The sequence below is a fragment of the Ambystoma mexicanum genome, chromosome 13, assembly GCF_040938575.1.
Source record: "Ambystoma mexicanum isolate Mex_15411 chromosome 13, UKY_AmexF1_1, whole genome shotgun sequence".
NCBI classification, from domain to species: domain Eukaryota; kingdom Metazoa; phylum Chordata; class Amphibia; order Caudata; family Ambystomatidae; genus Ambystoma; species Ambystoma mexicanum.
In genome coordinates, this window is record NC_090938.1 from 37,250,549 (window position 1) to 37,271,159 (window position 20,611).

Genomic DNA, 20,611 nt, shown 5'->3' on the forward strand with positions numbered 1-20,611 from the left:
CTCGCGGCCAGAAAATGGAATGCCCTCCCTCTCCTTAAGAGAGGAACCGTCCTACCACTTATTCCAGAAAAAGACCAAAGCATGGCTCCGCGAGCAAGAATCCACACCGATCGCTTAACCATGTCCTGACAGTCACTTCCCTACAAATATCTTGTACATTGCAAACCTGATGTAAATTTGATGTATAGACTTATATTTCGCACCATATGCTGTTCACATTATGTATATATGTAAATTTTGTTTTTCATTGTTGTACATCGTTTATAATCTCTTATTTGTAACATGCAAGATTAGCGTCCAGTTGCCTGGGTTCGGTGCACTCTATAAATGAACCAAACCATATGGGTCCACTGGTTATTGGCTGCCTCTACCCCTTGTGCTCCCCTGCCAGCCAGGACCATGCCAAAGCAAGAGATCGACAAAGTGGCAGAGGTTGTGTTAAAAACCAGTTTCCTTTCCATGAATTCACATTTAAAGAAGGAAAGAAAACAGTCGATTGATTCCAAAAACAATATTTGGAAAACATGTTACACCACCTACCCCCCCTCCCCACTGAACCCCCTAAACCTGTGACCAGCCCCGCCCATGTAACCCCTACTGTAAGAATCTCCAAAACCCTGGATTTATATAGAATATATCGATGGCTGGAGCTGTTGGAAGTATTAAAAAGCATTACTGCCTCTAACACTGCTCTGCCATATTCCCTGTGTGGCCCCTCAGGTCTTCCAACAGCAAAAGAGGAGCATTGCACACACTAGTCAGAAAGACTGCCCCAGAGTACTGTGGTGAAAGCTTGGGCACGGGTGTCGTGGTGCAGCAATGATTGAGCTAGAGTGCCTGGGGGTCTTGGGGAGCTGCACTATGGTCTTCTTCAGAGGACTGTTGGGCTTGACCATGTCCAGAGCATCAGTGCAGTAATGACCCATCAAATAGGTTGAGGGCCGTGGTGGCTGTGGTGACAGACCTTAAACTGTCCTATTTCAGGTAGACCTCGACTTTGTTTGCAGCCTCACTGATAAGATTAAGATGGAAGGGTCCAAAATGGCAGGTGCTTGCTGGACGACATCTGTCCAGTGGGGGAGATTTCTCTGTAGCCGAGGCTCCTTAGTGATGATAGTATGGAACTATGGGCAGTGTAATGAATTTCGGCACAGTAGGTGTGCGCTTGCCTGGGCTTTTTGGATTTTTTAAAATGAAATTGTATAATGGTAGATGAACCTCCTGGAATGTTAGGGGCTTATCTGCACACATTTTCCCATGCTGACCGCACGGCATGTAAATAGACCCATGTATTCTATGTGCACACAGCCTACAGGTGCAGTCCCCCCCCCCCCCCCCCCCCCATCATCTCCGGAAGCGTAATGACCAAACCTTCCCCCTGCCATGGCCAGCCTAATTAACTAACAAAGGATTAACTAACAAAGGCTCCATGGATCTGCCCTGTCCTTGTATTAGGACCTGCAGATAGGGGCAGTGATTCGCATACCATTCAGATGGTAATTCAAACAGGCCCACATGGGGCCTGGTTTCAGAGGCTAACAAAGGGAACAGGAGACCCCAACAACCTTTCATATGCAACTGCGTCCACCTGAAGCCAGCTCCCGTCCTGATTGATTGATTGTGTACCAACATGTCTGGGACTGCGTTTTTACAGTAGTCCTCCCCACAGGGGGACCCCATTCATAAGATACGAGAATGTGGTTTGCAGAGCCAGATAGTCTGGTCTTCACGCAGGTTCAAGGAAGGCCTGCTGCTTTAATCAGAAACCACAGAGAGCTCCATTAGCCAGAGAGACCCTTTGATCAACAACAGATGGGAAGATGGGTGAGACTTAGTATTACATCTTTTCACCCCTTTATCTTTTTTGTTGCAAAGCACTCTGGTTATTACCTCATGCATACAGGAGATTGTTTGTGGGAACCCAGGATTGGTTTATCAAGATGGGCCTAGCCTACACCAATCCCTGTGGTCCATTTGGCTTTAAAAGAGGGCCAAGTCTCTCTTTTGGCAGATCTGAAGACTTTGCAAGGAGTAACAAGAAATCAGCATTGGACCCTGGCTTAATGTTCAGTCTGCCTTATATCTTCCACCAGTGAAGGAATGCCAGGACCTCCAAGAGGGAAGCTAAATCCCTCCCCTAAACATCTCCCAGGAAACACAGGGGGATACTGAATCCAGAGGACCCTCCAGCAGAACCGGTACCCAGCCAGCACACAGTGTGCCCTGCTAGGCTCTGCAGCAAAATTCCTAAATCGGAAGTGACAGTGTTTGAACCTGAAAGTGAAGCCAAGACAGCTGCCTGCAACACACGGCCAAGCTTTGGGCCGTCCACCTTAAAGGACGACAGCAGCCCAGTGAATAAGCTAGGAAAAGCGCATTGAGGAGCATCTACAGACGTCCACTTTAAAGAATATTTTCGAGCTAGTCGAGTTCCTCGAGCTGCAACTGACTTCTACTCTGACCGGTGTTATGCCACAGTCGCTTGAGACATCTCAGATGTCTTTGACTGGTGCTTCAGAACCACCGATCAGCACTGAGACAATGATTCCTGACCCTGAGTCGCCGTGTAGACCAGCGGTCAGCCATCCATCCAGCTTTGCTTGCTGAACTGTTTGCCGCGGACACCCGCAGCTGTCTCCCATCTTGAACTGTTGCAGAAGCTGCAAGCGCCCTGAAATGGACTCGACCCTGTCGAGCACCAAGAACGCCCACAAGCACAAGGTACGTTGTGGTTCTGCCTCTCTGGTCCTTCTCTGAAGGCCCCTAGAGACATTTTAAGATCCATTGCTCCCTTTGTGCTGAAGCCAAGTATCCATGAACTGTTGTGATTATTTGCTATACAGACCACCCTCCGGTCAGTATCCAGAGTGCATCACTTTCCCTTCTTGAAACTGTCTGTCCTCTGCATTCCTTTACAGGGGGGGTTGCATTTCGTAGTGTTGCTAGAACTGTCTGTTGTGCTAGTAATGAGCCTGCTGTTCTGACCATGTTACCAAAATTGGACAAGGTTTATAATTTGCTTGTTATGCCATCTGTTCGGATCCCTTCTGGTGTACTAGAGGTGTGGGGCTGATTGATGGTTTAGAAACCTATATTCATCTCTGGACCACTGGTGCTCCGGAAGTTGATTCCTCACAGACCGCAGTCGTGACTGATCACTCAACAAAAACTAGTTGTAGAGGGGTGCAGACCTGGGACGTAGCAGGGCTAACCCCTACTGACGCTCCCCCCAACCCTTGACAAGTATCACGTGTAATACCACCAAATTTACACGGACAATTTTTCAGATTGCAATAAACATGGTCACTTTAGAGTCATCCTAACGGGCAGTCCTATCCTTACTCAGTCCACAAGTGTGTCTGGCATCAAAACACCCCCCCAGGTGGCCCCTCGCCATTCCTCTGTGGTTACCCACAGAGCTCTCCACAACCCTCTGCCATTAAACCTGTGAAGGAAATTGCACCACATGCGCAGGTCTTAGCCTGTACTTTCCCTGTTCCTTCTTGGGGGGGCTACTTGCGAGGACACTATGCAATTTGCTATTGGATTATGGGTCCGTTTGCAGCACCCCCATCACTCGCTCTCTCCTTTATTTTCTCAGTCACAATGCTTGGGAGTCTGTCTGCTGATGGCATGTTCCGTGCCATCCTCACCGTCGAGGGCGCCTCATAAGGAATATGGAACCCGTCCCTAAATCAATTGTACATTTCACCAGCCACTCCCTGTTGTGCCCATCTGTGCTGCTGTGCTGTACTCTGCCCCTGTGAGACCCTTGGGACTTCTGGTAGGCTGTTGCTGGGTGCTCACCCCAACATGTTGCACATTTCAGCTGCAGTAACCCCCATTAAAGAGCCTGCCGAGCCCTCCCGCCCCCGCCTGTATTACTCTTCCGGCACTGTGCGTGCTGCTCTTGAGTGGCACTCCTTGCTCCTTGTGGCCTGCTTGCCCTGCCGAAAGAACCGCCAACTCTCTTCTTCCCCCCCCCCGCCCCCCCCACCTAGTCAGACTTACTGTACCGAGCCCGCCCGGAGGCGGGGGGGTCTTACCTTCCTCCCCACTAGGCAGGCTAGGCCTTTCTTTTCCTCCTGTACATGCCACCCGGCCCTCCATATCCCTTTGATCCCTTGTCATTCCGGGAACCTGGGCCATCTTGGGTCTGAATTCCCGGTCATAATGAACCCAACCTATTGAACCGTACCTCCTGTGGTCCTCCACAATGGTGTCCCTATACTGCATGCCTGCCGCACCCTGCCGCACCCTGTTCCATTATTACTGCCGCGGAAGAAGAACGTGCCTTGTTACACAGATCGTTTCCTCTGTTCTGTATCTGTTCCTCCTTGGTGATTGTAGTGTCGGTTACCGCAGCGAGGAGGTTAACCAAAAAGTTGCCCATCCTGGCCCCGCCCCCTGCTGTTAGCCAGGGGGGTGAGGGTGGGCGCCAGTTCGCCCAGGCCGCTGCTGGCCTTAAGGCCGGCCCTGGCTGTTGGGCAATAAAATAGTGACCGAGTTTCCACATCAAGTGCATGGTTCAGTCAAGTGTTTGAGCGTGGAGGACTCCGTCAGTAGAGGCCTTTCTGTAAGCGGCTCCCAAATATGCTTTGGTCTCCAGGCCGGTGTGGCCATCGATATGTAGGCTTCCTCGCGTCCATTAGTATGGCCATCTTACCACTTGCGCGCCCGCTTCAGCGTACTCCTCACTTTACTCCCGAGGCGAACCTGTTGCCAGCAGCCCTTTCTCCTGCAGATAGCGCCTTGACTTGATGAAGCACAGAGACGAGTCTTGATATTTGCTGTACTCTGGGCCATGCGCGTCACGACCAATGCCCGGGGGCATTCCTGTCCTGATTTTGCAATCCTGCGTTGCTTATACTGCAAAGGTGTTCGCATATGCAACTGACGGGGGTGGGTTTTTCTCTCTAGAGACGGGGCTGTCTAGACCTTACTGACCGCAGAAGCGTCCCATTTAGTGCCTCGAAGCGGAGATTTTTTTTTTGACTGTGAACACTCACATTTAGCTTGGAGTAATTATTCTGTAATGGGACTAACTTATTTAACAACCTGAACACCTGCTTCTTGGCTCACATGCAATTTCCAAGAAGCACCACGACGCCCGTTCTATTTTTTGGGGTACTACCCTCCTCTGCTGTTTAGCACATATCATATCTTTGTCCGGAAATATGGAGAAATGCGGGACAAGTTCACGTTGCTATGCATTTCGGAAGCCCCCAGAAGTGTGAAAATCCAAAACGAGTTGCGTGTTTGCCATGTAAGCCACGGTGGGACCCATGTCAATTTAACCTTCCTCCCCTAAAAAATAGTGGAAAGGGCACCCAACACTGGGCTTTCCCGTGAGCAACTGTAGCAGCGGGTCGATGCGCGGGAAGGCACGCGTGCAGACAAAAGGTGAAACATTGAATAATAGTCCTACATTGCATGCAATCTCGCCCGCCCAACTCGACACCCTGGCAAGCCCCCTAGTCGCGCTGAAGCGCACCCACTGATGAGCGACCCCTGCAGCATGGCTTACAGCGCTGGCAGTACTATCTCCCAATGGCAAACCTCCTTATTCAAAAAGCCCTCACCCCACGCTGCATCGCATGACGCCGCCGGCACACGCCAGGCCATGCGGCGGCATGACCGTATCAAGTTCGCGACCCCGCTGAAATAAGGAAGGTAGGTGGTATGATCGTTAACCGTATAATCTTTTATTGTAAGTCTGTGATAAGAAAGACCCTCTACTCGGGGAGAGCCAGCAAGATTTTGACAGTTGAACTGTCATTCCCTGTACACGTCATAACAACGGTGTGCAGGGATGAGCCCCGCACCACATTATAGAACATATAATCCCCCTTATAGATGGCATATGTTAGAATGAAAACTGTACCTTTACCATTTGGTGGTAAATAATGTACCACATCTTCTCTGCATCTAGCACGAGAACGGTAACATGAACTATTATGAACTGAACACATACATTTGAGAGATGCAAAGCACAGGTCTAACATATGATGCCTGGATAACAATAATCATGGATTCATTTCGTAATCCTTAAATTTCAAAGGTCTTTTCCTCATGCGGCATGTGGTGACATTTCTGCTATTCTGACCTTCCCCACTGTTGTCACAACTTTCACTACATGTAGGTTGAGACCTGTTGGCAATCACATGACTGGATAATCTTCTCGGATCACTGGGCATTAACACATCCTGCAATTCACTTCCACTCTCATTTTCCACTTGTGAAGGGACCGCCTTATACCTTTCATCCCCCACTTCGTTGTGCGTGATGTTACCCATGTTGCCATCCCATGCTTCAGTGTATTTCATGACCGCCAGGCAGCTCATGCGCCAGTGCTTACCATCACTGGTCACCACGTGCTTCTGACCTACCTTAGTAATTATAATTGGGTTAAACTATTGAACATCCTTTGGGTTCTATAAACAGCTTTTCTATCCTTGCTGAATCACCCACTTTTAATCCTTGCTCCCTACCCACTTCCCTTTTCCTGATAAACACTTGCTGAACCCATATCGCTACCAATCATCATACAAAATGGTGATATGCCTGTTAACACGTGTGCTGTTTCATGGTGTGCCAACATGTTGTGTAAACCTTTTTTCCACACCAGTCCACTGGCCAAATACAATAGTAAAGATTATGCAATTCGTGTGTTGCACTAAGCCATTTGCTTTTGGATTGTACAAAGCTGTGCAGTGGTTTTCAATTCCATGAAGTTCTAAGTATTGCCTCAGTTCATTCTATATCAACTGAACACCATTGTCAGATACGATCACTTTGGGATAACCTTCCCTGGTAAACAATTGTTACAAAAAGTGAATTGCAACTCCTGTTGATATGGTATATACAAACCCGACTTCAAACCACCTGGAAGCGTAGTCCACTACCACCATCACAAACCTATTCTCTTGCCCAAGTCTGCACCTGGCACACAGTCTATTGCAATCTTCACCCAAGGCCTCGCCGAATGTCCACCTTGCCAGTCTCCACTTTGTGTTTTTAAGGATTTGTCACTTGCAGAACATGGAATAGTGTCCCACCTCTGTTTCTACCATAGCACCCATTCCTGTCCACCAAAACCTTGACCTCAATCTTATTTTAGTAAGACTTATTCCCAAATGACCATTGTGTGATCTTCTAGTAAATTCACCCTGTAAGGATAAAGGTGAATCGGCCTCCCCCACCCGAGCTAAACACCTCTCTGAATTTGTAATATGGACTATTTCTAGCTTCACTAGTGCACAACCTTGCTCCATGCCTACTACAGCTTCTCTTCTCTTGATCTTCTTTCACATCCTCTAGCCGCAATCCACTCATCCCGTGCCTTGGCTTGTGGCTCCACTCCCTTCCATGGGTGCTGTAGATAAACAATCTGATGAGCCAAAGGCTTGTGGTCACTCCTGATTTTGTTAGATATGCCACATATGTCGGTCTAAAAATATACAGAAGCCCAATAACATGCCAGGCTTTCTCTTTCAATGGTCGAGTATCTTGATTCTGTATCTGATAGAATTAAAGCCACTGGCACTTCTCCAGCATTGGATCTTTCATAGATTCAGATGCTTGAATATTCCCCGTCGTCAGACTGGGAATCCTCGGTGATAAATTAAATAATAATAATAATTATTTTTTTAAAAAATATATACACTGCCACCTAGCAGTGCATGTACATAGCCCATTATAGCCTATGAGCCACTTCATTGTGTAGTCCCTCCACCTCACTTTGGTCCTTTATGGCCCCAGCCAATGAGGTGGCAGGGCTTAAACTCCGCCCCCGGCAGCCATCTTCTGATTTTTCACCGCAGTCTATCAGACACAGGGAATCCTCAAGCTCTCTGAGCTTTCTCAAATTCTTTCTACTTTTGTGTGGAATATATTTGTAAAATATATTCCATCTTGTTCCCCTTCTTAGGGGCTTTCTTTCCAATTAACCTTGGTGGCAAAACTTGTTGTTTTCCTCTCAAAATCGTCGACTGAACTTCTCTTCATAAATGGAGGCACCTCAGGCTGTCATGAAGCCTTCCCTGTTCAGGGACTGCACGAGGTGCAAGAAGAAATTGGTTTACTACAAGGACCCTCACAAGCATTGCATTTATTGTCTGTACCCACATGACATTAAAAAATGCGAGGTTTGTAAAACCTTTTCCACCAAGACCCTTCATTACAGGCATAGAAGACTCCTTTCATACCTGGAATCCAGGGATCAATCTTCGGACGAAGAGTCTGTCAGAACAGCTCCTGTCCAATCCAGCATTCCATCTGAGAGGCAAACTTCAAAGAGAAGGGCCTCTTCAGTGGAAAGGAGTTCCTCTCCCAAATCCAAAAAGAGGAAGCTGGAATTGATACCCTTTCTGCCTCCAGTTGACCTATCAAGCCAGAAAAAGTCAGCAAAATCTGCCTCCAGAGGTAAGGAGGAGTTTGCAAAAAACGGGGGGGGGGGGCAGTCGTCGGCGGGTAAACCGCCCACGAATGAAGGGAAAGGTAAAGGCCCGTCATCGGCCATACCGTCGACGAAACCAGCATCGACGACGACGCTTAAGACATCGTCGACAGTTAGATCATCGTCATCGGACATGTCGACCGCGAAGCAATCGTCGACGAGCAAGAAACACCACTCGTCCACGAAGCATTCCTCCATGACGCAGTTGTCCACGGAACACACTCCACATTCGTCAACGAAGCCCTCGTCGACGGGAAAAGGTCAGTCGTCGACGACGAATCCCTCGTCGACGGGAAAAGCTCAGTCGACAGCGAAGCCTCCGTCGACGGGACAATCTCTGTCGTCGACGGGACAATCTGTCGTCGACGGGAAAATCTCAGTCGGCGGCGAAGCCCTCGTCGACGGGAAAATCTCAGTCGTCGACGAGGATAACATCATCCATAACGCCTTCAGAGGCACCGCAAATTTCGGCAGTTACAGAGGAATTACTGCCTCACTCTTGAAGCTCCTGTCATTACAAGCAATATCATTGAGAAGAATACTGTAACTGAACCTCCGGTGCAGCAATTTTCACCTTTGGGGCACATGGCAGTACCCGGATATAATTCTTCAGGAAGAATTCCCTGATGCGGAAGTGGTGGAAGAGTCCATCGGTCCCTTACCGAAACAATACAGCCCTCCTTGGCACCCGTCCACGGGAGAATCCGAATATCCTCATGACCCGGTGCTCATGTTATCCGTGCAGAGGATTGTAGAAGAATTTTACAAACGGCAAAGGGAGAAGCAAATTCCGATTAATCCCATTCCTAGAGAGTCATCCCCGATTCCAGGCACATCGGGTTGCTCTCCTTACAGGAGTAGACCGCAAAAACGGATGAGATCACCTGCTCGAAGACTGAGGAGCAGCACCTACAGTGCTTCACCTACAAGAGTCCCGTCACCACAGTCATCGCACAGACCGCGATCGCCGGACGTAGATCCCACCATGGTACCATCCACCATCTCGGTATCAGACTGGCAGGAGGATCCTTTTGGTGAATTTTCGGAACCAGAAGGAGGAGAAATGACTCAGGAGCCAGATGCACCCAGTGATTGGGATGACTACGTCGTCGAGAAGCCCAGGAGGAGAGACTCGCCGGGCAAGGCCTCACCACCGGATGATCTCGTCTCTTTCCACACCATAATAGGTAAAGCCGCAGAACTGTTTAAAATTCAGGTTTCTTCGGAGGAAAGGCAATCCGTGCTCTATGAGCACAGGGACAAACGAAGGAGGACAGTGACCACAATTCCCCTCCTCGATACCATCTGGGATTCTGGATCCAAGATCCTATCTACGCCCTTATCGACTCCGGCGTTGGTGTCCAGGCCAGAAAAGAAATATAAAGCTCCGGATTCGGCACCGCTTTGTTTAAGGGGTCATACGAAACCGGACTCAGTTATTACAGTGGCGGCCAGAAAGAAACTCGCCAACCCCTCCTCACCGTTGTCGGCCCCACCGGATAAGGACGGACGTAAATTGGAAGCCATGGGCAGGAAAGTGTCATCTTCTGCATCACTTACAATCAGAGCCGGTAACGCACTGGCCATGACCGCAAGATTCGATCGCGAGCTTTGGCTCCGCATGTCTAACTTGGCGAAACAATTACCACCGGAGTTCCAGGAGGAGGCAAAATCCATAATCGCGGATGGTGAAGCAACATCGGATCACATGATCGACGCAGCAGTTGATGTGGCCGAATCAGGCTTCAGGCAGATGGCGCACGGCACAGTGCTCAGAAGGCAGGCCTGGATGAAGGCTACTAACTTTAGACCTGAAGTTCAGGCGCAGATACTAGACATGCCATTTGATGGCCAAGATCTCTTTGGGAAAAAGATAGACGACCATTTGAAGGCAATCAAGACAGACACTGACACAGCCAGAGCCATCAGTTCTTTAAAGGACAAAAGTAAGGACCATCAGTCTTTTCGTCCCTTTAGAGGTTCATCTTCCAAGTTCAGGGGATACAGTCGTTCCTCCTATGGTCAAAAAGCACAAGGCGGCACGTACCAAGCCAATAAATATCAGTCATCCAACAGATACGCCCATAGAGGTAGACGTGGCTCCGCCCAAGGGAAGTCGCAAGGCAAGCAGAACTGACGACCAATCTTCCCCCCCTTCGCCACGCCCTGCTGGGGGGAAGGGTGAGCCAGTTTTTCCAGCGCTGGCGGTCAATTACATCGGACAAATGGGTGTTACAGGTGATCCGAAAGGGTCACACCTTGGAATTTCTGGACCAACCTCCTTCCCTGCCTCCAACTCCCCGCAGAGTGCATATGCTAAGACAGGTCATGTCCGAAGTGCAAAAACTGCTCCAGAAGGCAGCAGTAGAACCAGTACCCTATTCTCAGAGGGGAAAAGGTTTCTACTCCCGATTCTTCCTCGTCAGAAAGAAAAACGGTCAATGGAGGCCCATCTTGGACCTGAGGGCTCTCAACAAGTTCATCAAGCGCATAACTTTCAAGATGGTAGCTCTACAAGGGGTGCTACCTTGGTTAAACAAGCACGACTTCTTGGCCACTTTAGACTTGGAGGATGCATACTTCCACATTCCGATCCATCCAGCACACAGGCAGTTCCTCAGGTTCACAGTGGGAGGGCTCCACTTTCAGTTTCAAGTGCTTCCGTTCGGTCTAAAATCGGCGCCAAGAGTTTTCACGAAATGCCTGGCACCGGTAGCGGCAAGTATCAGGAGAGCAGGAACGGACGTTTTTCCATACCTGGACGATTGGCTGATAAAGGCAAGTTCAGCTGCAAAGGCTCGTTCGGCAGTGTCGAGGACGGTCAACCTCCTAAAAGAGTTAGGTTTCTCCATCAACCAGACGAAGTCCTGCCTCGTTCCCAGCAAGGTAGCTCTCTTCCTGGGAGCCGAGCTCGACTCCAGCATTCCCAGAGTGAGACCATCCACAGAGAGAATAGCAGCGATTCTACGCTTAACTTCGAACTTCCTACAGAAAGAGACAACATCTGTACGCTCTTACAAATCCCTATTGGGCATGATGTCATCATGCATATTCCTCATACCGAACTGCAGGCTTCGCATGAGGCCGGTTCAGGAAGCTCTGGACCACCAATGGAAACAAGCTTTCGGATGCTGGGAAGACATTGTCCAGATTCCATCGACGTCGCACAAGGCCCTTCGATGGTGGAACGCTCCGAGGAATCTTCTACAGGGAATGCCGTTTCAAGCACCGACATCGACCCTCCTGCTGCGGACGGACGCTTCCTTATCAGGCTGGGGCGCTCATCTTGCGGACCTCCAAACCAAGGGATCTTGGTCGGCACAAGAGTCCCAGCTCCACATCAACGTGTTGGAGCTCAGGGCCGTAAGGTTGGCGCTGAAAGCCTTCCTACCGGTTATAGCTGGTCAAGTTCTTACGGTCCAGACAGACAACACGACCTCCATGCACTATACAAACAAGCAGGGAGGCACGAGGTCTCGGATTCTGTCGCAAGAAGCCCAACAGCTATGGGCATGGGCCTTGCGCTACGGGATACAGATCAGGGCAGAGCACCTTCCAGGAGTAGACAATGTCCTAGCGGACAGATTAAGCAGAGAATACACAGCGTCACACGAGTGGGAGTTGGACGACAGAGAAACCCGACGGATATTTGCCTTATGGGGCCATCCGCAGATCGACCTTTTTGCCACCAGGAACAACAAAAAATGCAAGAGATTTGCGTCAAGATACCCCGAGCACCAATCACTGGGAGACGCGTTCTCAGTGGATTGGTCGGGGAAGCTCCTCTACGCCTTCCCACCCATTCCCCTCATGTCGAGGGTACTTCGCAGGGTGAAAGAACAGGATTGTTCCTTGATTCTTATTGCACCCGATTGGGCACGGCAAGTCTGGTACCCGACGCTGAGACATCTATCCTGCAAAACCCCGATTCGTCTCAAATCGCATCAATATCTACTGACACAACAGAACCGCAAGGTCCTCCACCACAACCCGAGGAGCCTGTCCCTCAAAGCATGGTTCCTGAGCAGCGTAAACTGATGCACCTAAAGTTACCATCAGAATGCTGGGATATCATCAGGGCCGCTAGAGCCCCGTCCACGCAACTCACCTACACCAGAAAATGGACCAGGTTTTCCAAATAGTGCGAGACCTCTGCGATCGATCCCCTCACGGCCTCGGTTGATCAAATTCTGCCTTACTTGTTGCACCTGGCTAAATCAGGGCTCTCACTGTCCTCTATCGAGGTCCATCTGTCAGCCATAGCGGCCTACACAGTAACCGTGGAGACGCAAGCCTTACTCTCCTTACCAGCGATCAAGATCTTCCTGAAAGGACTGATGCGTACTTATCCGCCTACACCTACACCAGTTCCGGACTGGAGCCTCAACACCGTTTTAACAGCCCTCATGCAACCTCCCTTCGAGCCCACACATAGATGCGATATGAAATTCTTGTCCTGGAAGACATCCTTCCTGGTAGCCATCACATCGGCCAGAAGGATCAGTGAGTTGCAAGCTTTGTCTTCGGAACCTCCGTTTACCTTGTTCCAGAAGGACCGCGTCATTTTAAGGCCTCACCCGAAGTTCCTCCCCAAGGTACTTTCGGAGATGTCCTTCACTGAGCGCATTGTTTTACCAACCTTCTTCCAGAATCACGCTTCGGAAGCGGAAAGGACATTACACTCTCTAGACGTTTCTAGGGTGTTGAAGTTTTACTTGCAAAGAACCAAGGAGTTCCGCTCCTCAAACCGGCTATTCATTTCCTTTCCTGGCCGTACCAAGGGCCAACATATATCCAAACAAAGCCTGGCACGCTGGGTATCGTCCTGCATCACCCACTGTCATCAGTTGAAAGGCGACCCTTTAACTAGACCGCTGTCTGTGCACTCCACCAGAGGAAGGGCGGCGTCAACAGCATTCCACGCAGGGGTGGCCTTGAAAGACATATGCAGAGCCACCACGTGGAGCACTCTGCATACTTTCGCGAAACACCTGACTGAAGATACCAACAAAGAAACTGCAGTTGGGCAGGCAGTGCTCCGCCATCTCTTTGTATAAGGTAGGACCAGCCTCCTTTCCCACCTTTCCCGAAGTATGTAACCGTTGTGTTGCTGCATGGTAAAGGTTTGATCAGAAATATGTTTTTCTGTAATTATGCATATCTGTTTATAATGGTGGCATGTTTTAACTGCTTGGTATTCTATTCAAGCATCTGAATCTATGAAAGATCCAATGCTGGAGAAGTCTTAGTCACTTACCTGTAACTGTATTTCTCCAGCATTGGTATCTTTCATAGATTCACATGCGCCCGCCCGCCTCCCCTGAGAGGCTGCTCCTATGCTCGGCATCCATCATACTGTAATCTCTACGGTTCAAAATCTGAAGATGGCTGCCGGGGGCGGAGCTTAAGCCCTGCCACCTCATTGGCTGGGGCCATAAAGGACCAAAGTGAGGTGGAGGGACTACACAATGAAGTGGCTCATAGGCTATAATGGGCTATGTACATGCACTGCTAGGTGGCAGTGTATATATATATATATATATATATATATATATATATATATATATATATAAAAAAATATTATTTAATTTATCACCGAGGATTCCCAGTCTGACGACGGGGAATATTCAAGCATGTGAATCTATGAAAGATACCAATGCTGGAGAAATACAGTTACAGGTAAGTAACTAAGACTTCTCTACCTTTCCTGGCTCAAGACCGCTCCCATCCCTGACGCACACGCATCTACTGACACAATAGTTTCTGCCAAAGGGTCAAATCTATACTAAGTGGGTGCATTTGCAATATTGTCCTGAAGACCCCCGAAAGCAATTTCTTCCTCTTTACCACAACAGAACACTTTCCTCTCTTTAAGCAACGCCTAAGCGGTTTGCTTTTTACCGCCAGTTTCCCCACAAATTTGGAATAAAACTATTAACCCTAAAAAGGATCTCAGCTCATCTTTGTTGGTAGGCGATTTCACTGCCACAATGGAATCCATCATTTCCGGACGTGGAATCATGCCCTCTGGTGAGCCTATGCCCCAAATATGATACTTGATATACTTTGAATTGGCATTTGCTTAACTCGACCTTCAAGCCAGCCTTCTCCAGTCTCCTTAATACTTCATACACTCTGGCATCATGTTCACTTTCATTCTTTGCCCTGATTAATATGTCATCCTGAAAATACTTCACCCCCGGAATGTCCTCCAACATATCCTCCATTATCTTTTGAAATAATGCTGATGCTAACCTGAAAGGCATCCTTCTAAACTGGTAGGCACCCATTAGGGGGATGAAAGCCGTTAAGCCCCGAGATGAAGTGTGTAAGTCAATCTGGTAATATGCAGATGAAAGATCCAGAGTCATGTACCATTCCGCCTCCTCCATAGTTATTAGCATCTCCTTGATCTAGGTAACGGGTGTCTATTGACCCAAATAGATTTATTGAGGTCCCTTAAATCCACACATATTCTAATGTGACCATCTGGGTGTTGAGTGACCACAATTGGGGACAACCATTCACTGGTTTCGATTGGTTCTATTATGCCTTGCTCACATAAACCCTGAAGTTCCTCGCTCACTTTCTCTCTCGCACCCAATGGAATGTTGCAGACGTTGTGCACAGATGATGTAGCATGAGCAGACAATTGAATCTTGTGGCAGTATCCCTTATGTTTACCTATGCCATGCCCAAATATGATACTTGATTTACTTTAAATTGGCACTTGCTTAACTTCACCATCAAGCCAGCCTTCTCGAATCTCCTTAATACTTCATACACTCTGGCATCATGTTCACTTTCATTCTTCGCCTGATCAATATGTCATCCTGAAAACACCTCCCCTACGGAATGTCCCCAACATATCCTCCATTATCTTCTGAAATACTGCATCTGCTAACCTGAACGGCATCCTTCTAAATTGGTAGGCACCCACTGGGGTGATGAAAGCCATCAAGCCCTGAGATGAAGTGTGTAAGTCAATCTGGTAATATGCAGATGAAAGATCCAGAGTCATGTACCATTCCGCCTCCTCCATAGTTATTAGCATCTCCTTGATCTAGGTAACGGGTGTCTATTGACCCAAATAGATTTATTGAGGTCCCTTAAATCCACACATAGTATAATGTGACTATCCAGGCGTTGAGTGATCACAATTGGGGATAACCATTCACTGCTTTCGTTTAGTTCTATTATGTCTTCCTCGCATAAACCCTGAAGTTCCTCACTCACTTTCTGTATCACACCCAATGGAAGGTTGCAAACTTTGTGCACAGATGATGTAGCATGAGCAGACAATTCAATCTTGTGGCAATATCCCTTACGTTTTCCTATGCCATGCCCAAACACCTCCTCGAATCTGACTCCCACCTCTTTAGCACATTTTTTACACCCTATTTGCCTCTACTGCTCTGACCTGAATCTGTTTACCTGGATGTAACTCCAGGCCCAATTTCCTTTGGTGCCACCAACCTAATAAACAATCACCTTTGGCAGCCCCGTACCTTTTTCTCTTATGTTCTAGTCACCATAAGCAATGTCAGCCCACACAAAACCTTTATCAATCCTCCCCCCTCCATATGCTCTTGGCATTATGTCAGTGTTGTGTAATATGTGTTTTTTGTTGCCCCGATTTCCTTGTATTTGACTTCCGAAATTATGGTATACAGAGATCCAGAGTCCGCTAATGCTTTCATTAGACACCCCACCACTACAATTTCCACTTTCGAAGACACCTGCTCTTCATCATCATTGTTCTCTATACCACACACAATATGTACAAATTTGTATGCCCACTTACTTCACCCACAAATTGGACATCTTTTTTCGTCTTTGTAGATTTGTTGTTAAATTTGCGCAACATAGCAAAATGCCCCATCTTGCCACAACGTCTAGATTTCACTCTCCTTGCTGGGCATTCCTTGGCCTTCATGGCATGTTTCTCAAACCCACTCCTGGTGCATTGCCCCTTACGGTTATTGTGTACATATGAATTACTGCTGCTAGACACAATATGTCCACTCCTTCCATAATAACCCTTACCCATTTTGGTGTGCTTTTTCACTACACATACAGGTTCATCGCTACCACTCGCAATTTCTTCCACTTTACCTACTATGGTCTGTACATTCTCCTTGTTGTTCTTGGAATTCACTTCCTTTAAACGAATGCTAGTTAATGCCATGCCCTTGGATATTGCCAATGCATCCAGTAATGGAGTATTATTGCCTACCACAACCTTTTTTGAATTTTAGGGTTGGATGCATGCATCATGAGTTGGTCTGTGATCTACTCCTCTTCCTTTCCCGTAAATTTGCATGATACCAATAACACTCTCAGATCAGCTACAAATAAATCCACAGCCTCCCCACCTTCTTGAGAAGAACATATACCTCTCTAGGACTATATTGATCTGTTTGCCAAACAGTACCTTTTAATTTGTTCATTGCCATCGAATACAAACCTTCCCCATCTCCCCTCCCACCATCAGCTCCACCATCATCCACAACATCTGGCAATTATTTGATAATGTGTGCTGCTTCTGCCCCCAGACAACACAATGTAGAATGCTGCTTCTAATCAGAGTATCTTTCTCCACCCAATGCCACAAAATAAAATGTAAACAAATCTCTCCAATTTTCCCAGGGAATTCAAGTTTCCCTGGGTGTTGCCAACAATGTGGGTGGTGGCTCTAAATTTTGCAGCGTTTTGTCGGTGACCAATAACAGAACAGTTCCCAACTATCTTCTGAAAAGAATGTCTGCCACTGTCTATGGATGAGGATTTCTCAAAATGGAAATAAGTTCTCACTAGGTGCAAACTCCCAATCCCAGTAATCTGCAGACAGTAGTTCCACCCAATGTCACTTCCAGGTGGTGCTGGGACAGTCCATGAGGTACCAACATTTTCCTGTGCCTTTACTATTCCCTGCTATCTTCAGACATGAGTTCCTCCCACTGTCGCTTCCAGGTGGTGCTGAGATGGTTCCTCACACTGTGAACATTCAAGCAGGGATGCAAAAGTGACAGCGCAGATTGATTCTGCCAGATCTGGACCATGTATTCTGATTATATTGCTCTCCACAGAAGAGACATGAAAGATGGTCACTGCCTAGTATTCACTGTTGAAGTTCACCCAGACCGCACCATCCTTCCTGATTGCTCAATAAAAATGGCCAGGATTTCATCATGAAGCCAAGAGAAAAGGTGTACTATATTAACCTCAACCAGGGGAGGTGTGGGTATAGTATATGTCAACACTTAAATGTTGAATGTCTTCTTTTATCCACCACCAGGGGAGCTGAGTGTAGAAAATAAATGGCACCACCCACAACGTGTGTTGAATGTTACACTGGAAGAAATATTGCACTCCTCACTCATACAGTGAGGCTCCTGCCACCTCAACTCTGCCTTCCTGCTACCCCAATGTAGAGTGATGAACAGGCCATTAATATTAGGACTGCAGCCTCTATCCTCCGGCAACTGCTGCCTTGTATTCCTCCTTGCTGTCCTCACGCTGCTACACCGTGCTACGGAGAGCCACGCCCTGCTTCAACGCGACCTGCCTCCCAGTTAACAGGCTCACCTATGCTGCAGTGCTGATTGTGCCAGCCAAGCTTATGGGTGTGGATGCCTTGGGAATTGCAACCCAGTAAACTCTGGGCCTCAAGGAAGCAGATTGAGGATGGCTGACAAGTTCCTGCTGTTCTTGGGTGAACGTGGTGCCTGCAGGGTCTTCCTCCTCCTCCCTCCTCACTTTGTCGCCATTGAAATAACAAAGGTAGGTGGTATGATCGTTAACCTTATAATCTTTTATTGTAAGTCTGTGATAAGAAAGACCCTCTACTTGCAGAGAGCCAGCAAGATTTTGACAGTTGGACTGTCATTCTGTGTACACGTCATAACAACGGTGCTCAGAGAAGACTCGTGCACCACAGTATATAACACCCTTGTCGCCACAAACCACCAGCCTCAGCCGCCTGACCCCACTCAACTCCACTCATACCTGTGAAGGATCTCCACCCGCATACATATGTGTTGAAATGGGTTAAAAAAAATAAAGGTCTTTTGGGCTGCAAAATGTTCACATAGATGCGTGGGTCCAGGCTGAAGCAGTACAGGTATCATCTGGTTATAAGTCCCAGACAGTTCATGTGGCCGTTGACACATGTTTCGGTCATATTGAACAGAAATTGCTGTCCTTATTCTTCTTGAGACCTTTCTCAGGACATAAGGCAAAATAAAGATGTCCTGCCCTTCATGGATTGGAATAAGACATTTTCAAATCTAAAAGACATACAGAAAAATAAATAACACCTATCAGGGTTTTTGTGTCATCCCTATTTCTTCAAAAAAGTGACTCTTACTGTCACATGTGCAATTCTAAAGAGTAAACACATAACACCCTACTCACCCCCATATCACCAATCTGGAGATGTAGACCGATGTATTGGACTAAATCCTTCACTGGTGCATATAATCTCGTTTGGATAGGGCCTGTGAAATAACAGAGGAAAAAATCTAGCCCATCTTCCCCTAGTCAAAATTACTTGGGTGTATATGGTTCCAAAATGCAAAAACACAACTCCCAGTAGCCTCTGGACGAATATGTTTCTATCGCCGCCAATAATAGACATGCACCATCTGGCTCTGGATCCTATGACAAATCCATGTATTTCGACTGCATCTTATACTCATTAAATAGCTACAAAAGAAACTTAAACTGTCTTACCACCCTAGTATATCACATCTGGGTTGGCAGTCCTTATGATGGATAACTCCCTTCCAGCTTCATGTCATAGATCCCAGAAAATTCCTTCTCCGGTTGAATATTTATTCTGAAATTTCTATAAAAAAAGGTCCAATTTAATTATATCTCTGTATTTTCAGTCACCGGAGCCAAGTGTTCACCACCCCAACTGTATTATGATTAATGCATCCCAAACCATCATGGAGACATGCATAGGTCAGAGGCTACTCCTTTATTGCATGTTGAATATCCCCAACATCACTAATCAATTCAAAACCTCTGTGACAACTTTCTCATTTTTCAATATTGCCCCGTGCACATTTTCAATTTTGTACCGGGCACAAAACTAATCCTCCTTCCAACTCGAAAAAGTAAACCCATGAACAAGCTTGCAGCCCAAATACAGCCCGCATCCGCCCGCATGAAACTTGCACAGATTTTTCGTCTGCCCGAGCATAACAGATTTTAACCGGAAGTCAGGTTTTCTATACGAAGTGCATAGAATTCTACTTACTGGTATTTTAAGAACCATTCGTCAATTTTTTGATGTTTGGAACAGCAAATGGGTTTGTCTCGTGTCTACACACACTATGCAGAATCAACATCGAAAAAAGGACTTCTATTTACCCTCTCTTCACAGCCATTCATGGACAAAGAAACAGGACTAATTTCCTTTTGTTACGTGGAACAAAAATACTATGTCCCATCGTGCCCAATTCATCAAATAGTACCAAAACCAGCGGAACAAACCGCCAGACTGTCACGGAACATCTTGTTATTGTATATATCCATCTGATGTCATAAATGGACAATGTATATTAATAAATACACCCAAACCAGCACATTCCAATTAGTTGGGTGAGTATATGCAAAAGCATAACCAATTGACATGTACCTCTAAAATGACAGTTTTATTGTAATTGATTCAACCCCACATAATTGTGTCAAACTTCTTCTGACAGCCAGGGGTACGCAATGCATCTCCAGGAGGGGGAGGACCAAACTTCCGCCGTGTCACGGCCAGCCTGATTAACTAACAAAGGCTTCATGGACCATGCAGCTGGGGACAGCAATTAGCATACCAATTAAAGTCTACTTCACACAAGCCCACATGGGGCCTGGCTGCAGAGGTTAACAAAGGAGACAGGAAACCCCCACAACCTTTCATATGCAACTTTTGTCGACCTAAGCCAGCTCCCACCAGTGAACTGTCATGTCTGTGACTGCGTGTTTACAATAGTTCACTCCGCAGGGGGACCCCATTCATAAGGTAGGAGTATCTGGTTTGCGGGAGCCAGAGAGTCTGGCCTTGGCGCAGCTTCAAGGGCTACCTGCCACTGTAACCAGGAACCACAGAGAGATCCATTAACCAGAGAGACTGTTTGATCCACAACAGAGAGG